Genomic DNA, 14,407 nt, shown 5'->3' with positions numbered 1-14,407 from the left:
AATAAGAAATTGTAATCACTCCCAAAATTTTTGCCGTGTCCTCATATCAAAATCACAATAATGTACTCGTATTAAATAAGTGACATGTTATGGTAATATTAGAAGTTGAATAATTATATAGAACTAAAAAATAATTAATTTCCACCTTTTACACATTTTTAGCACATTATTTCTCATTATTATAAATAGTTAGCTCTAATTTAATACACGTTATCTAAGGACAATCTCGAAGACTGTGAAGAATAAACAAGGTTATTAAGTTTTATTTTGTCTATATGTTCCATTTTGATTAAGCTGATAATTAATTTTTTTTTTGTTAGCCTTGGAGATCAAATTGGAAAGTTAGACAATGAACGGCTGATGATGAGCTTTGGATCTTCCAATGGTTTCTTTATCTGCATTTGTTTCTCACTATGTTGTGTGTGAAAATATGTTGGATTTGTATCAGTGTATTGAAAATTACACAAAAAATTGAGAAAAACTTAAAATTTTAGACATACCCTTACTTTGAAGTTGTGTCTTATTTGAGTCTGTCGGAGCTATGCAACTATATTCAAGATTGGACCCAAAATACAATAACTGTGTGGCCCTTGTGTGCGTAACTTATTTTATTTCAAATATTGTATCAATCAATGATTTCTTATGTCATCCTTTATTTCAATCTCGCAATATAGTTGTTATTGTTTAAAAAAATACAATCACAATTCTATATTGATTTATATGTAAAAGAAATCATCACAAAAAAGGTTTTTCTAAAAAAAGAGGATAACATACTTTTAAATTGTAGACGAATAAGTTTTGAAGGTCCCACCCATAATCTCTGCACACTTACTTCATCCTTCCGAAGGATGAAGTCATGTTAATGTTTATAAAGCATTTTAAGTGAAACTTTATAATCCAATCCATCAATTTGACAACTGTAAATAATTATAAATTTTTTAAGAGTTGCCTACATTTTGTATAAAAATTAAAACAATTGTAAGAGAAAACGTCATTAAGGGATAATAATATTAATCCATCATCAAATGGAATTAAATTATGTTATTAAAAAGAATTAAATTATATTTGGCCTCTACAAGGATTAGCGATAAGTGATAATAATAAAAAGAATATGGCAAAGCTTCCTAGTGTTTAATTTAACAATAAAATATCATCCATATATAGTCCATTTAGTGTAAAGCAAAGTCCTGCTCATAGGTCTCTATTTTCCCCCTTTTTTAATTCACCTAATAGAGTATACTTTAGCAAACGTTTATAAGAAATTAGGTTCTTTACATTCATGGATTCATACATTTGAAGAAAGTTCCATAAAAGAATGCAACTACAAATTAGAAATAGTCTTGAGAGTTTTTGAAAAGTTACTAAAGCTAGAAACATAAATGTTCTGTTTATTGAACTTACAAAGCATGAATCCAAATGCTTTATAATCCTCAGTGGAAACAAGTTAAAAAAAATTGAGGGATGATTGTGAAGAAATAATATCACTCATCATATATGTCATGACTTAAGGATTTATGTATATGTGCTTCTTCATGAATATCAAGTAGGTGGAAGGAACCTATTGAAATTGAATGGCAAAGTATAGAACTCTTTGATTGAAAGGCAAAATATTCTCCTATAAACTTTTTGAACTTTGTCCCTCATGTCATTCCTCTATCTTTCTTTGACTTTTCAACCTAGAGCGTGTTGGCAAGTAATAGCCCCACGATCAAAGCCACTCTGGCTGGCCATGAGAATATGGTGTTTATGAGTGCATTAAACTACAAAGATGACACATTGCCGCACATTAAAATGAGCTCTTGATGTTCAAAAATTTCAGCAATAATCCAAAGATGGTTTGGTTTATCTTAATCAATAATCTCAGCCTTTTAAGACAACTTTCCCCTTAATCCCGTCAAAGGCATTGAAATTAAATATTCTAAATTAATAGAAAATATTCTAAACCATTTTAACTTCAAGTCAAACCACAAAGAAATAGACTGAAATTTATTTAACTTAACTTGTTTGGTTCAACATTTCTGGTAATAGATTCCGTTTTGCTTGCACACAAAACAAGTGTAATATCTATTATCCAAAGAGAATGCAGTACAGTGTAGTGAATATCAGGAACGGTTGAGATGCAAAAACAGCCCCAAACTTTCTTGTGGAAACTTGTGTAAAAAAACCATCTGCCTACTCTGCTTTCAGCTCTGTCATCATAACAGAAAACAACTGACTTGTTAAGCTCAGGAAAGTGACCTTTCTTCATAATCAAAATTGTCCAATCACACAAAAATTAGTAGATATAGTCATCTTCATTCACACAAAGGAGGCAGATACGTACTAGCGGAGATATCAGAGGATTAGTGTATCTTCTGGTATAATAATATTAAGAATAAGAGATAGTACCTTATTGGAATGAATCCAACCAATTACTTCAAGTAACATCTATTTGGATTAATGTCCTAGTTTTATGTTGCAACTCTGATTATGATTGATGCTTCTGAATTACTATTCAAGCTGGAGCGCCATGTCAGAATATTAGAAAGTAAACTAAAATTGCTCTAAAGCTTGGGAGGCAGCATGTAAGAAAAGCTTCATGTACAATCAGATATGGTTATGTTTTTAAAATGGATCAAACATGTGTTAAAGATCAGAGATATAGAACTGGAATCTGCTTTCTGAAGCTTGCTTGGAAAGTCGTAAACTCCGCCTTGTCCTTTGGAACCTAAAGAACGGACAAATCTCAATTGAATTCTATTCCTATTCAAGCTTTTAGAAATAGCTTTCAATGATAACATAATAAATATATTATTTTTAATTAGATAATCTAACAAGAAATATACAGATTAAAGGAGTACAAGACATATTGAATATATGAATCCCATAATTTGTTTTGAGGTCCCATCCACACATCTTTACCTGCATCGTGGTTATGAAGCTTCCAGTAACACACATTTTCTCTAATAAAACATATATAGATCAATTCTAACATAAGAATTTTTCTAAATATCATCATTCTAGGCTTTAGAATATTGCACGGTGCTATGAATCCAGAATCCCAGATTCTTTGTGGCTCTTTTAAGAAATTAGTGTTTTGTTTTCCTTTCTCTGGCTCTGCACTGAGCTATATTTTTGTTCCGTCTAACTTGTCAAGCATGTTTTCGATATTCTTCTAGAATGATCTTGAAATTATGTGATGGAGATTGGGTCACGACGGAGGCGTCACTTTAGAGCCAAACTCTTTGTGCTTCGTTTGGATGGGAATAAAAGTTAAAAGGAACAAAAATAGAAGAGAAAAAATTGAAGAGAAATGTTATCATCCTTCTTGTTTGATTAGAGGAGAGAAAATAGGAAAAAAAAAAGAGTAAATAGATAAATGACTAAAATATCTTTATATCTATATCAAAATATATCATGTTGAAAATAAAATTGAACATTCCAATGAAAACATCATATTAAGACTAACATCATTAAATAATTTAAAATCAAATGATTTGGTAAAAGAATATTGTCATGTGATGATATTTTAAAAACCAAATAATTTAGTAAAAAAATATTATTTTTAAGGTAAAAATAAAAAGTGGGTCAATTTTTTAAAGTAAACATGATAAAAGAAATAAATAAATTATATATTAATAATCAAAATTTAAAATAAAATTTGAAATATATGAAGATATATATATTAATAATGGAGTTTGCGTGATGGTTTTGAATTTGGCCATAATACAGTGAGATAATTTATTAATATTAATTTGCTGAATTATGAAGTAGCCATAAATAAAAATAAAAAGAAAAATTTTGCATCAAACATAGAAATGGGAGATTACTAGACTATTTTGGAGGAGGACATACAAGGGATGTGAGTTTTTCTCTCCATATGTGGAGAAAAAAAGTTAGAGAAAAAATTAGATAGGCCTTATACCCTATTTTCTCCTGTATTTTTCTTTCCTCCCACTTTTCTCTTCAAAGGGAAAAACTCTTCTTCTTCTTTTTTTTCCACCGCCGGATCCTCTGTATCATTGTGGACAGAGGAGAACATCGATTATTGTTCGCTATCGGCCAAAAGCAAACGGGCAACATCGCTGCCGGGTCGGGTTAGTCGTATATCCCTGGCTGCTAGCGGCCAAAATCATCAGGAGATATGATGTAAAATAAACTGAAAATCCTCTAGAAAAAGCCAGAAGCCACACAGATATATACACGGAGCTTTGCTTTAATTATAGCTACACACAAACACACACAGATATGGAGACCTTCTAACAAATTAATAGGTGGCTGGAAGACAGGGGAGAGAGAGAGAGAGAGTTAAGAAGCACAAAGGGAGAGACTGAGAAAGTAAAGAAAGAAAACTGAGAGAAGAAGAAGGGAATGGATCATCATACCACAGAGACCATCGCTGAAGGCTTCCACCAACTTCTCCCATTCCCAGTGGGGAAAAATGACAACTCATATTTTTAGACCATGTCGGCATGGTTAATTAACCGAAGGAGTTAAAGCTTAGCCTCATGTCCTTAAATCTTGATATGTAATGGCTTCTAGATTAGGCACATTCAACCACAAGTAATAATCAAGTGTTTAGGTTGAAATCGTGACTTGTTAATCTACGCTAATGAAATTAACAAGCTTTATTCCTTCTTAATATTGCCCATAATTTATGTTAATGATCTCTTTAAATCTCATAATTACATTTCTTTGAAAAAGTTGGTCAACAAATTCATTATATGAGCGCTCTGAAACACGTTTCATCTCATGCCCACTCATATTGAGCCACTTGGTCTCATCTTTGATTAAATAAATAGAAAAATGAAGCATATTGTGGGCATACAACCTTCTTTCATTAATAAATGTTCAAGCATCTTTAATTGCATTACCTTTTCCCTTTTTGATTCCAATCAAATTAGTGAGACTTGTGTCACATCTTGTCTTCTCTTTATATATTAAGACTGGAATAACAATTACTTTGGGATCCAAAGAAAGAAGGGAATACTTTCATTTTCTTCATCTTCAAGGAAAAAAACAGTATAAGAGAAACCTAAACGATAGCATAAAAAATACGCTTTAAAACATTGTTTCTAAAGTTTTCCAAACATATGACCCATATCTTTTGCAAATAATAATAATAATAATAATAATAATAATAATAATAATAATAATAATAAAATTAGCTAATTTTGCTTTTCTGTGTTTTCTTTTATTGATCAAAAGTATGATGAGAGATTGTTTTAAAATATTTTTATTTATTTTTTTCTTTCAATTTCTCTTTTCATTCAAAGAAGCCTATTAATAAAAAAAAAAGTTTGGCGTTAGATCATAAAATAAAAAGCATTAACAGATGTTGCTTTCTACTTCTGAAAAAATATGAATTGAAACAAATTTTTCCTTCTAATAAAATTTATATTATAAATTGGAGGGAGTAAACATTAAATGAGTTAAAAAAAACGTAATTAATATTTTTATAAGAAGTAACTATTTTTAACAACTTTTTTTAATGAACATGAATTATTTTTATAAAATGATACAGTAGGAATAGTAATCTACTCATTAATTAATTATTAATTTAGGGAACAAAAAATCTTCTTTACCCGAGTAATAAACTAATAATAGAAGGTCGATTCAAATCTCAAGTAATGCTTTTAGCGACTATAAAATGTGTCAACGTAACTTAATTATCATCTTAAGTTAATTTGTAAAACAATTTGCTTTGAAAATCAGAAGTACTCAAAATTCTAAAATAATATTGATACAATTTTTACTCATTTAACACCGTAAAACTTCATAACCAAGATTACACCAAAATATAGTTTAGGATACTCATTATTACCGGAAAATATTTTTAGAAACAATTGTTTTTTGCCAGCTTAAGAAAAAAATTGTATAAAAATTAATTTAGGATGCTAGATGCTGTGGAGAAAATATTGTGCTAAGACTATTCACTAGAAACAATGTCAAGTAGATTTTCACCATAACTATAGTATTCTCTTATATTTATTTAGGTAGGCATGTTTGGCTAATTAAAGACAGACCTCATCAGCTGGAACATCCATAGTTAAAGGTGAACGTGAGAGATTAAATTGTAATTAGGTTTGTTCATTCAGTAAGATGCCTCAGATCAAGTAGGTTTCTTTGGTAGACTTTTCAACCATTGCTGTATTCCAAATTGTAATCATACTTGCTGATGGAGCATTCCGTTTGCTAGAGAGCAAGAAGCTTATGGTGCACATTGACTCACTAGAATCAATCAGCTGCTTTTGTAGTGTTGCAAGCTTTTTTACTTGAATCGATCCATCTTTGTCTTTAAGTACAAATATGTTCAAGTATCCGTAATTACATTCTTCTGTCATTCATTGCCCTCTTATCCTCAAGGCCATGTTTCAATCTTGTAGGTAAATATTGTGTTGGAGATTCTTTGTTATATTGATTCTTAAATTAATTTTTGCTAGGAAAAATTGAATAATAGAAAGTGAAACATCAACAAGAGTTTGCTATTTGGTCTAGCCATGTGAGAGTAAATTTATATTAGTTGGATTTGTATTATTTATTGTTGATGACTTCTTATGTGGTATTTCGTTTAATTTCTAAATTGTTAAAGAGTTTAGATTAACTTGTTTGATTCATTTACATTCACTTGATCTCATTTGTTCTTTCTTATATTTATGTTCAATCTTGCAGGATATGTACATACTAGCAGCAGTCTCAATCATTTTCTTCAACCTGCCTCTACTGTTCAAGCTTCTCATCAAACATTTTCAAGTTCATTTATTTGTCAAACACGTAAATATTCACGTGAAGATTTTTTGCTATGTTGTTTTTTGAAATAGGAAAAATTAATTTGATAGTGCTTGTAGTTTGGTTAAATTTTGAATAAGATTCTCAGGGTTCGTTTGATATGAGGAAAATGAAAGGAAAGGGAGGGGAGGAAAAATTTTATATAGGTACATAAAATATATACTTCTTTTTGCATGGAATATTAGAAATACATGTTGTACAAAACTATACTACATACATACAGCTTGTGTTAACTTAAGATATTTATTAGTTTTTAATGTGTCTCTAATCATTATTTAAACTCCAAATTTAAATTATTAAACGATGAATAATTATATTATAAAGTTTTACACACCTCTTTAGTCAAGGGAATATTTAATATATTATGTTAAGGGCTTGTGACTTGAAAATTTAAGTTCTTGAGAAAAAATTTTTTGAATATTTTTTTCTTAAGTAAATATTTATAAATTCTTTTATGATAATACCCAACACAGACACGTATACATATGTTTTACATTGTAAAATGTTACCCTGACTAATGAAAATAGTTAAAATAATTAGTTTTTTAATTTTTGTCAAAAACTTATTGAAATGATAATTATAAAAATTGAATAAATTGTTCCCTCAGTCTCTCGATTTCATTTTAAGGTCTCCATTTTTTTGGCAAAAAAAATGTAGAATCACTATTGCGATAAATACCTACAACGTACTTATTTCTCTGTGTTTATCTCTGTGTGTCTTCCCTTGCTGCTCATCAGTCATCACATGGTTTTTGTTTCGGCAAAGGAAGAGGCCTAGGGTCCAAAACACAACCAACTACATCAGCCCAGACCTGTTCTCCAACCTCCGTACACCAACCTTATCCCTTTCGAACCGGGGCGCCTTTTCTCCCAGATCTGAAACTCCCCCCCAAGACCAAATCCCGTCTTAGCCATAATATATGCACAAGAATTAGAACTTCGCTTGATTTTGCAGACACGAGCAGCTCACTCCTTCTCCATCAAAGAAAGAATTCCCCTATGGATTCCGTTACAGAACCCCTTCATCTCCTTCCCCTTCAAACGCCGAGCTAGAATCCCAGAACCGGGCTCACCTCTACAGAATCCATCAGTGTTGAGCTCATCGGAGGTTCCCATACATCTACGGGCTCCCTCAACCCAGCACTCATACGTTCAATGATAACCTTCATTTCAGCGAATTCCGTTGCTTGAGACCAAGATCGTTTTACCAACTCAAAGTATTAAGCTTTTTCAGCTCTGAAAAGCCGGCCATTCCTCTGCTTCCACAAGTTCCTGCAGACCCCTCTAGAAAGAACACCCCACGGTATGTTTCTCATTTTCTGATCTGCTGCTCATCACATGCTGAACAATTTTCTTTACTTCTTTTTTAATTAAAATATTATTATAAAATTAAAATTGAAATTTCAGATTTTTTTGTACTCATAAAGTATAATACTCAACACAGTAAAACTTCATGACCAAGATTACACCGAAATATAGTTTAGGGTACTCATTGTCGCTAAAAAATATTGTAAGAAAAAATTGTATAAAAATTAAATTAAGATGCTAAATGTTGTGGAGAAAATATGTATAAAAGTATTCACTAGATCCAGTAGGTTTCTGGGGAGACTTTTCAACCGCCGCTCTTTTCCAAATTATATTATAATCCCATAAGCAGAATTTTGTACTAGTGTTAGCTTTTTACGTTGAAACAACCCATCTTTTTCTTTAAGTACAAATATGTTCAAGCATCTGTAATTACGCACATGATCTCTTTGTTTTTTGATGTCCAATTAAATTAAATTAGTGATTTATCTTGAAAGTTAGTTAGTGCTTTTCTTTTTCATTTTGATTTTACAAACCAGACTCTCTTCTTGCAGGTAAATATTGTCTTTGGAGAATCTCTATTACGTTGATTCTTTAATTAATTTTTACGAGAACAAATTTATGAGTATTAGAAAATTAAACATAAAAAACAGTCTGTTAGATGTTCTCACCATGTGACTGTAAATTTGTATTAATTAGATTTGTGTGTGTTCAATCTGTGACAGTATAATCATGCAGAATGCTGTTTCCTAACTTTCATATTTTGACCAAATCGAAGAATTATGTCTAATCATTTTGATCTTATAGATTAATCATATCAAAACATAACTACAAAAAATAAAGTAAATACCATTTTCTGATCACCTTTTTTTGTTCACTGTCTCCTGAAATATTTTCAATCAAATTATATATTTTATTGGCTTTTAAATTAATTTTGTCAAATATTATAATATTATAATATTGAACATCAAATGAATTGATGTAACTAAAGTATTCACTAGATCCAGTAGGTTTCTCGGGGAGACTTTTCAACCACTGCTCTTTTCCAAATTATATTATAATCACATGAGCAGAATTTTGTACTAGTGTTAGCTTTTATCTTGAAACAACCCTTCTTTAAGTACAAATATGTTCAAGCATATGTAATTATGTACATGATCCTTTTCTTTTTTGACTCCAATTAAATTAGTGACTTGGAAGTTGACTGGTGCTTTTCTTTTTCATCTTGATTTTACAAACCAGGCTCTCTTCTTGCTCATCCAGGTGTGTGACGCCTAAGATTTCATGTTTACTTTTGTTGTCCCAAGTCTTTGGCATACGAGTTCCCTTTAAACAACCATAGTAATTCCGCAGGAAATTTGATTAAAAGTTCCTGTTTAAAAATTTAATTAGCTAAAAGAATTTAAATTTGAGCGAATACAACTGTGATATATATGAGTGTAACTTTTCTTTTACTGTATGCAATATATCATTAGAGATGTGTAACAATTATCAATACGTAAAGCATTTGCACATAACAAAAAATATGTTGCATACAACAGATGAAATGTGACACTCACAGATGATAATTGTATGTGCCCAAATTTAGGTCCTTTTAACTAATTAAGTTTTCAAAAAGAAATTTTTCCCTAATTCCTATTGTACACTTATTAAATATGAATATTTTAAAGTACTACGTGGGGAATAACTTGATTGTTTGGGGCCTGTTTTACATACTTATTCCCTTTGCCATACTAAAATTGAAATAACAATTACTTTGGGGCCCAAAGAAAGAAGGGAATATTTATTTTCTTCATCTTCAAGCAAAAGGACAGCACAAAAGAAACCTAAAGCAGTGTGCATCAAAACCGATTTAAATCACCATTAAGGAATGAACATATGGCTTACTTCAACTTTAGAATTGGTGTCCCCATAATTAAAGAGGTCAAGTAAAAAATAAATCCTCATCATCTATTCTCCTTTAAAGAGTTCAGACTTCCTTCTTATCTTTGTTGACATTCTTATGCCGTTCATTGCCCTCTTTCATCAGCTCATCTAAGGCGTCTTGCGGGTCAATATTGTCTTTGGAGAACCTTTGTTATGTTGATTCTTTAATTAATTTTTATCGGGAAAAATTATGAATATTAGAAAATTAAACATAAAAAACAATCTATTAGATGTTCTCACCTAGTAGGGTTGAGCAATAGGCAGGGTGGGCTAGCCTAAAAGTTAGGCCCTAGCCTGCCCCTTTATGAATAAACAGGCATGGGCTAACCCATAATCCGATAGCAGCCTATTTAGCCCTTATTAAATAGGCTATGGGGCAGCCTGTTTGGGTTGACCAGTTTACGGGGTAACCCATTTATGTTTCTGTTTTTTTTTTTTGTAATTTTTTCAGCATAGTTACTTTGTATATGTAACCTTATGAAGCTGTCAATAAATTTTGCATGCTAAATAGAAAATCAAATATAAAATAACATCACATAATATCAACCATATCCAATCACACAACATCACTTAGAGTCACAAACAATCAAAGTTTGATAAAATTATAAAAATAGTCACCAATCATAAAAAATCTCATAAACTTTGAAAGTTCCAACTTTCACTTAAAGGATAAAATAAAAGTTCAGACAAGCATAAATGTTTGATAAAAGATGAATGAGAAACAATATCATCAATTAAATGAAGAATAAAAATATTTTTTAAAAAATTAAAACTGAAATGGGCGAGTATGGGCAGCCTAATATCTTACCCATAGCTTAACCTGTTTAATGGGCTACCCTGTCTATTTAAACCCGCCCGTTTATAATCTCTTATTTGGGTTAATTGGGAGGGCTCAAACGGGCAAAAATTTCATGGGTCACGGGTGGCCTGGCGGGTAATAAGTTTGTTGCTCACCCCTATCACCAGGTGACTGTAAATTAGTATTTATTGGATTTGTGTGTGTTCAATCTGTGACAGTATAATCATGCAGAATGTTGTTTCTTAACTTTCATATTTTGACAAGATCGAAGAATTATGTCTAATCATTTTGATCTTATAGATTAATCATATCAAAACATAAGTACGTAAATAAAATAAATACCATTTTCTGATCACCTTCCTTTTTGTTCACTGGCTCCTGAAATATTTTCAATCAAATTATATTTTTTATTGGCTTTTAAATTAATTTTATCAAATATTATAATATTAAAATATTAAACATCAAATCTATCAGATGTTTTTGTCATATTATGATGAATTTATATTAACTGAATATTTATTCTTGAATGAATTTATTTTTTCTGCATTTCATAACAAGTTTGGTTATTGAACTTTATTTTTCCCTCCTTTTAGTTCCTCAATAATTGCAATAATATCAGGCCAAAAAAATTGCAATAATGAATTTTAATACTTAAACTTTTTTTAAAAAAAATTTAATATATCATGTATTTGTACCAATTGCATGAATTGTTATTTGTTACTTTTGTACAGCAGAACATCCCTAAGAGTTACTCGGGAGGGCATTTCTGCATTATTCGTGTAACTTTATTATGGTATTTGAGGTAAGTATCAAATATCATAATAATCCATTTAGTCACTTATTTTATTTATATTTTATTTTTCTTATTATTTGCCATGAATATAGTAAGGAAATAATATCTCAATCACCAAATGAATTGATATCTTGACAAAGATAAGAAATAAAACACCGGATCAATCACTAAACCGGTTGAGACAATAGACTAGATCAGGGTCCAGCCAGAGTCAGACTGGTCATATTAAAATAATATAATTTAATTGACAATAAAAAATATAACAACATTTATAAATAAAAATCACTCAACAAAATCTAAGAAACTATGAAAATAGTTTAAATGTTTATTTTTTTCCCAACAGTTTAAATGTTTAATTGTAGCAGTCAAAATTATTAAAATACATATCTACTTTAAATGTTTGATATTTTTAGGTGGTTGAGACAAAAATCTGCAGTTCATTAAAATACATATCTTTCTCTCTCTCTCTCTCTCTCTCTCTCTCTCTCTCTCTCTCTCTCACGTTACTGCTTCCCATTTTCCTCTCCATGACACGCATCATGAGCAGTTTTCCTCTTTCTTCTTTGAACAACGAACAACCAGCAAGCACAATAAAATAGCAAACCTGGAACCCGCTTCACAGCTCTTCATTTCTCTTTCTCAGCTAATTTGCATTTGCCTTCCTCATTTCTCTTTCATTTGTCCATACTTCATCCATTCCATTATCTCTGTCATCTTCCTTCTTACCTTTTACTGTTCTAGTTTCTCCCCTCTCTCTCACAGTTTCTCTCTTACAGCTTCAACAACAAATAAGCTCCCCTGGTAAAGCCTTGAATGTTGAATCATCCCTTTATCTTTCTTCCATGCGTTTTACGCTATGTTTGGTACGGGATTTTTGGAGGGAAAGGGAGGAGAGTTGCTCCCCTCCCCTTGTTTGGCTGGTGTAATTTTTTAGGAGGGAAGGGGAGCCTCTTCCCTTCCCTCGTTTGGTTAAGATGTTTTTTAAAGAGGGGAGGGATTCTTCTCCCCTCCTCTTCCCTTCTAGCCTCCCCTCCAAAAGTGGGGTTTTTTGGAGGGGAGATGAGAGATAATATTTTAATTTCTTATATACCCTTTTAATTTGTTAACCTCTAATCAGTCGTAAACATTTCTATATAAGAGCGTTTTTTTTAGCATCTAACAAGAGGTTATTAAGATAATTGTCTCCAAAATTAGTGAGCATTTGTAAACTTTTTTTTTCTCTTCTTCTAATTCCAAGAGGTTGTTGGTATTTTCTTTCACCTTCAAGGTCTTTTCTCTAATTGAAATCTATTACTTGTGACTTTTTATCATGATATTCTATAAGTGTGTGACTGTGTCTTGTAAATCAAAATTGGTGAATTGTATTATATATTTATAATTATATCTTAACAAAATAAAAAAGTGAGAAAATTCATTTAAATTTTATGAGGTTAAAATAGTCAATTTTTTATTAGAACAAAATAAGGTATTATTAAAATTGCTCCCTCCCCTCCCCTCCAATCAATCCAAACAGGAGATCATTAAAATCCCTCCCCTCCCTTCCTCCTCCCTCCCCTTCCCTTTGTAGCTACCCTCCCCTTTCCTCCCCTTCCCTTTCTTTGATTAAAATCCCTCCCCTCCCCTTCCCTCCATCGAGCCAAACACAGCGTTAGTTTCCACGCTAAAATGCTTCTTCACTTCATTTTCTAGCATGTTTAGGAATTCTCTCACAGTAAGGTTTGTTTTCTCTTTCTATTTTTCCTCTTCCTCTACCTTCTTTCCTCGGTAAATCTTCTCCTTTCTCACAGTTTATGCATTTTTAGGACGTAAAAAATTTTAAACCGGATAATCACCCATCCCACCTGGTGGCTACTTGGTTAAACCCGTTTGTCACTGGGTCTAACAAGCAAACTTGACCAAACTGAAGGCCAATTTGCCAGTTTTCTGATTGAACGCCCAGGCCGATTTTTTTACCTAAAGTAAAGAATAATCTAAAAACTCTTAGTTTTATTGTGATGTTTCTACTTTTTCTATCGGGTTTGGGTGTCGTTATTAATTTAATATGTATTGTGGATCTTTATTTAGATATTTATATCAATTGAACAAAAAAAACAGCGGTATAAATATTTAATTATTAGCTGATAGATTTTTTTAGTGTATTTTCAGAAGAAAACCAAATCATCATCCTTCCACGAATCATTGATTCATATTAAAAGTTGTAAATACAAAATATTTTGAAAACTATCTATGTTTAATTTTCTTTTTCGGAACCTGTGGGTAATTTTCCCAACTTTTTATTTGAAGTTTGGTGAAAGAGCAGTATAAAAAAATTGCAAATCTGTTCGATTCATTCTTTTGAACTTCACAATAATAAATTTAGGAGAATGAATATTTGTAGAAATTGAATTCTAAATTTTAAGATCCATAATGTCATAGCCTTAATTACGTGAATCACTGTTTGTTTCTTTATTGATTCCAGGCTCGCTTCGGAGAAACATTTTCCTTTCCAGACTAATTTGACTGTACAGTTTGAGGTAATTAATTGAATAAATGCTTTATATTTTTTTATTTTTTTCATTTTAGTTGTTTGCTACGTCTTATGATTTTTTTTGCTTAAATAATTTCTATAACTATCTGAAGTTACAATACTCTGGCGCCTAAGTTATACTTTCTGATGCTCAATATTTGGGAAATCGCAGGAAATACTTTCAATTTTTGTTTAAGAAAAAATTCTCCATTTTTAGAGAGTATTTGTTAATCATTAATTTACAATGCTGTCTATAATATCTTCTGGTATGGTATAACTTGAGAATTCCTATTTTTTCTTGTACTCTCTTA

This window comes from Neltuma alba, unplaced genomic scaffold (assembly GCF_004799145.2).
Source record: "Neltuma alba isolate B1F8T4 unplaced genomic scaffold, ASM479914v2 tig00012498_pilon, whole genome shotgun sequence".
NCBI classification, from domain to species: Eukaryota; Viridiplantae; Streptophyta; class Magnoliopsida; order Fabales; family Fabaceae; genus Neltuma; species Neltuma alba.
Note: the sequence above shows the minus strand (reverse complement) of the source record.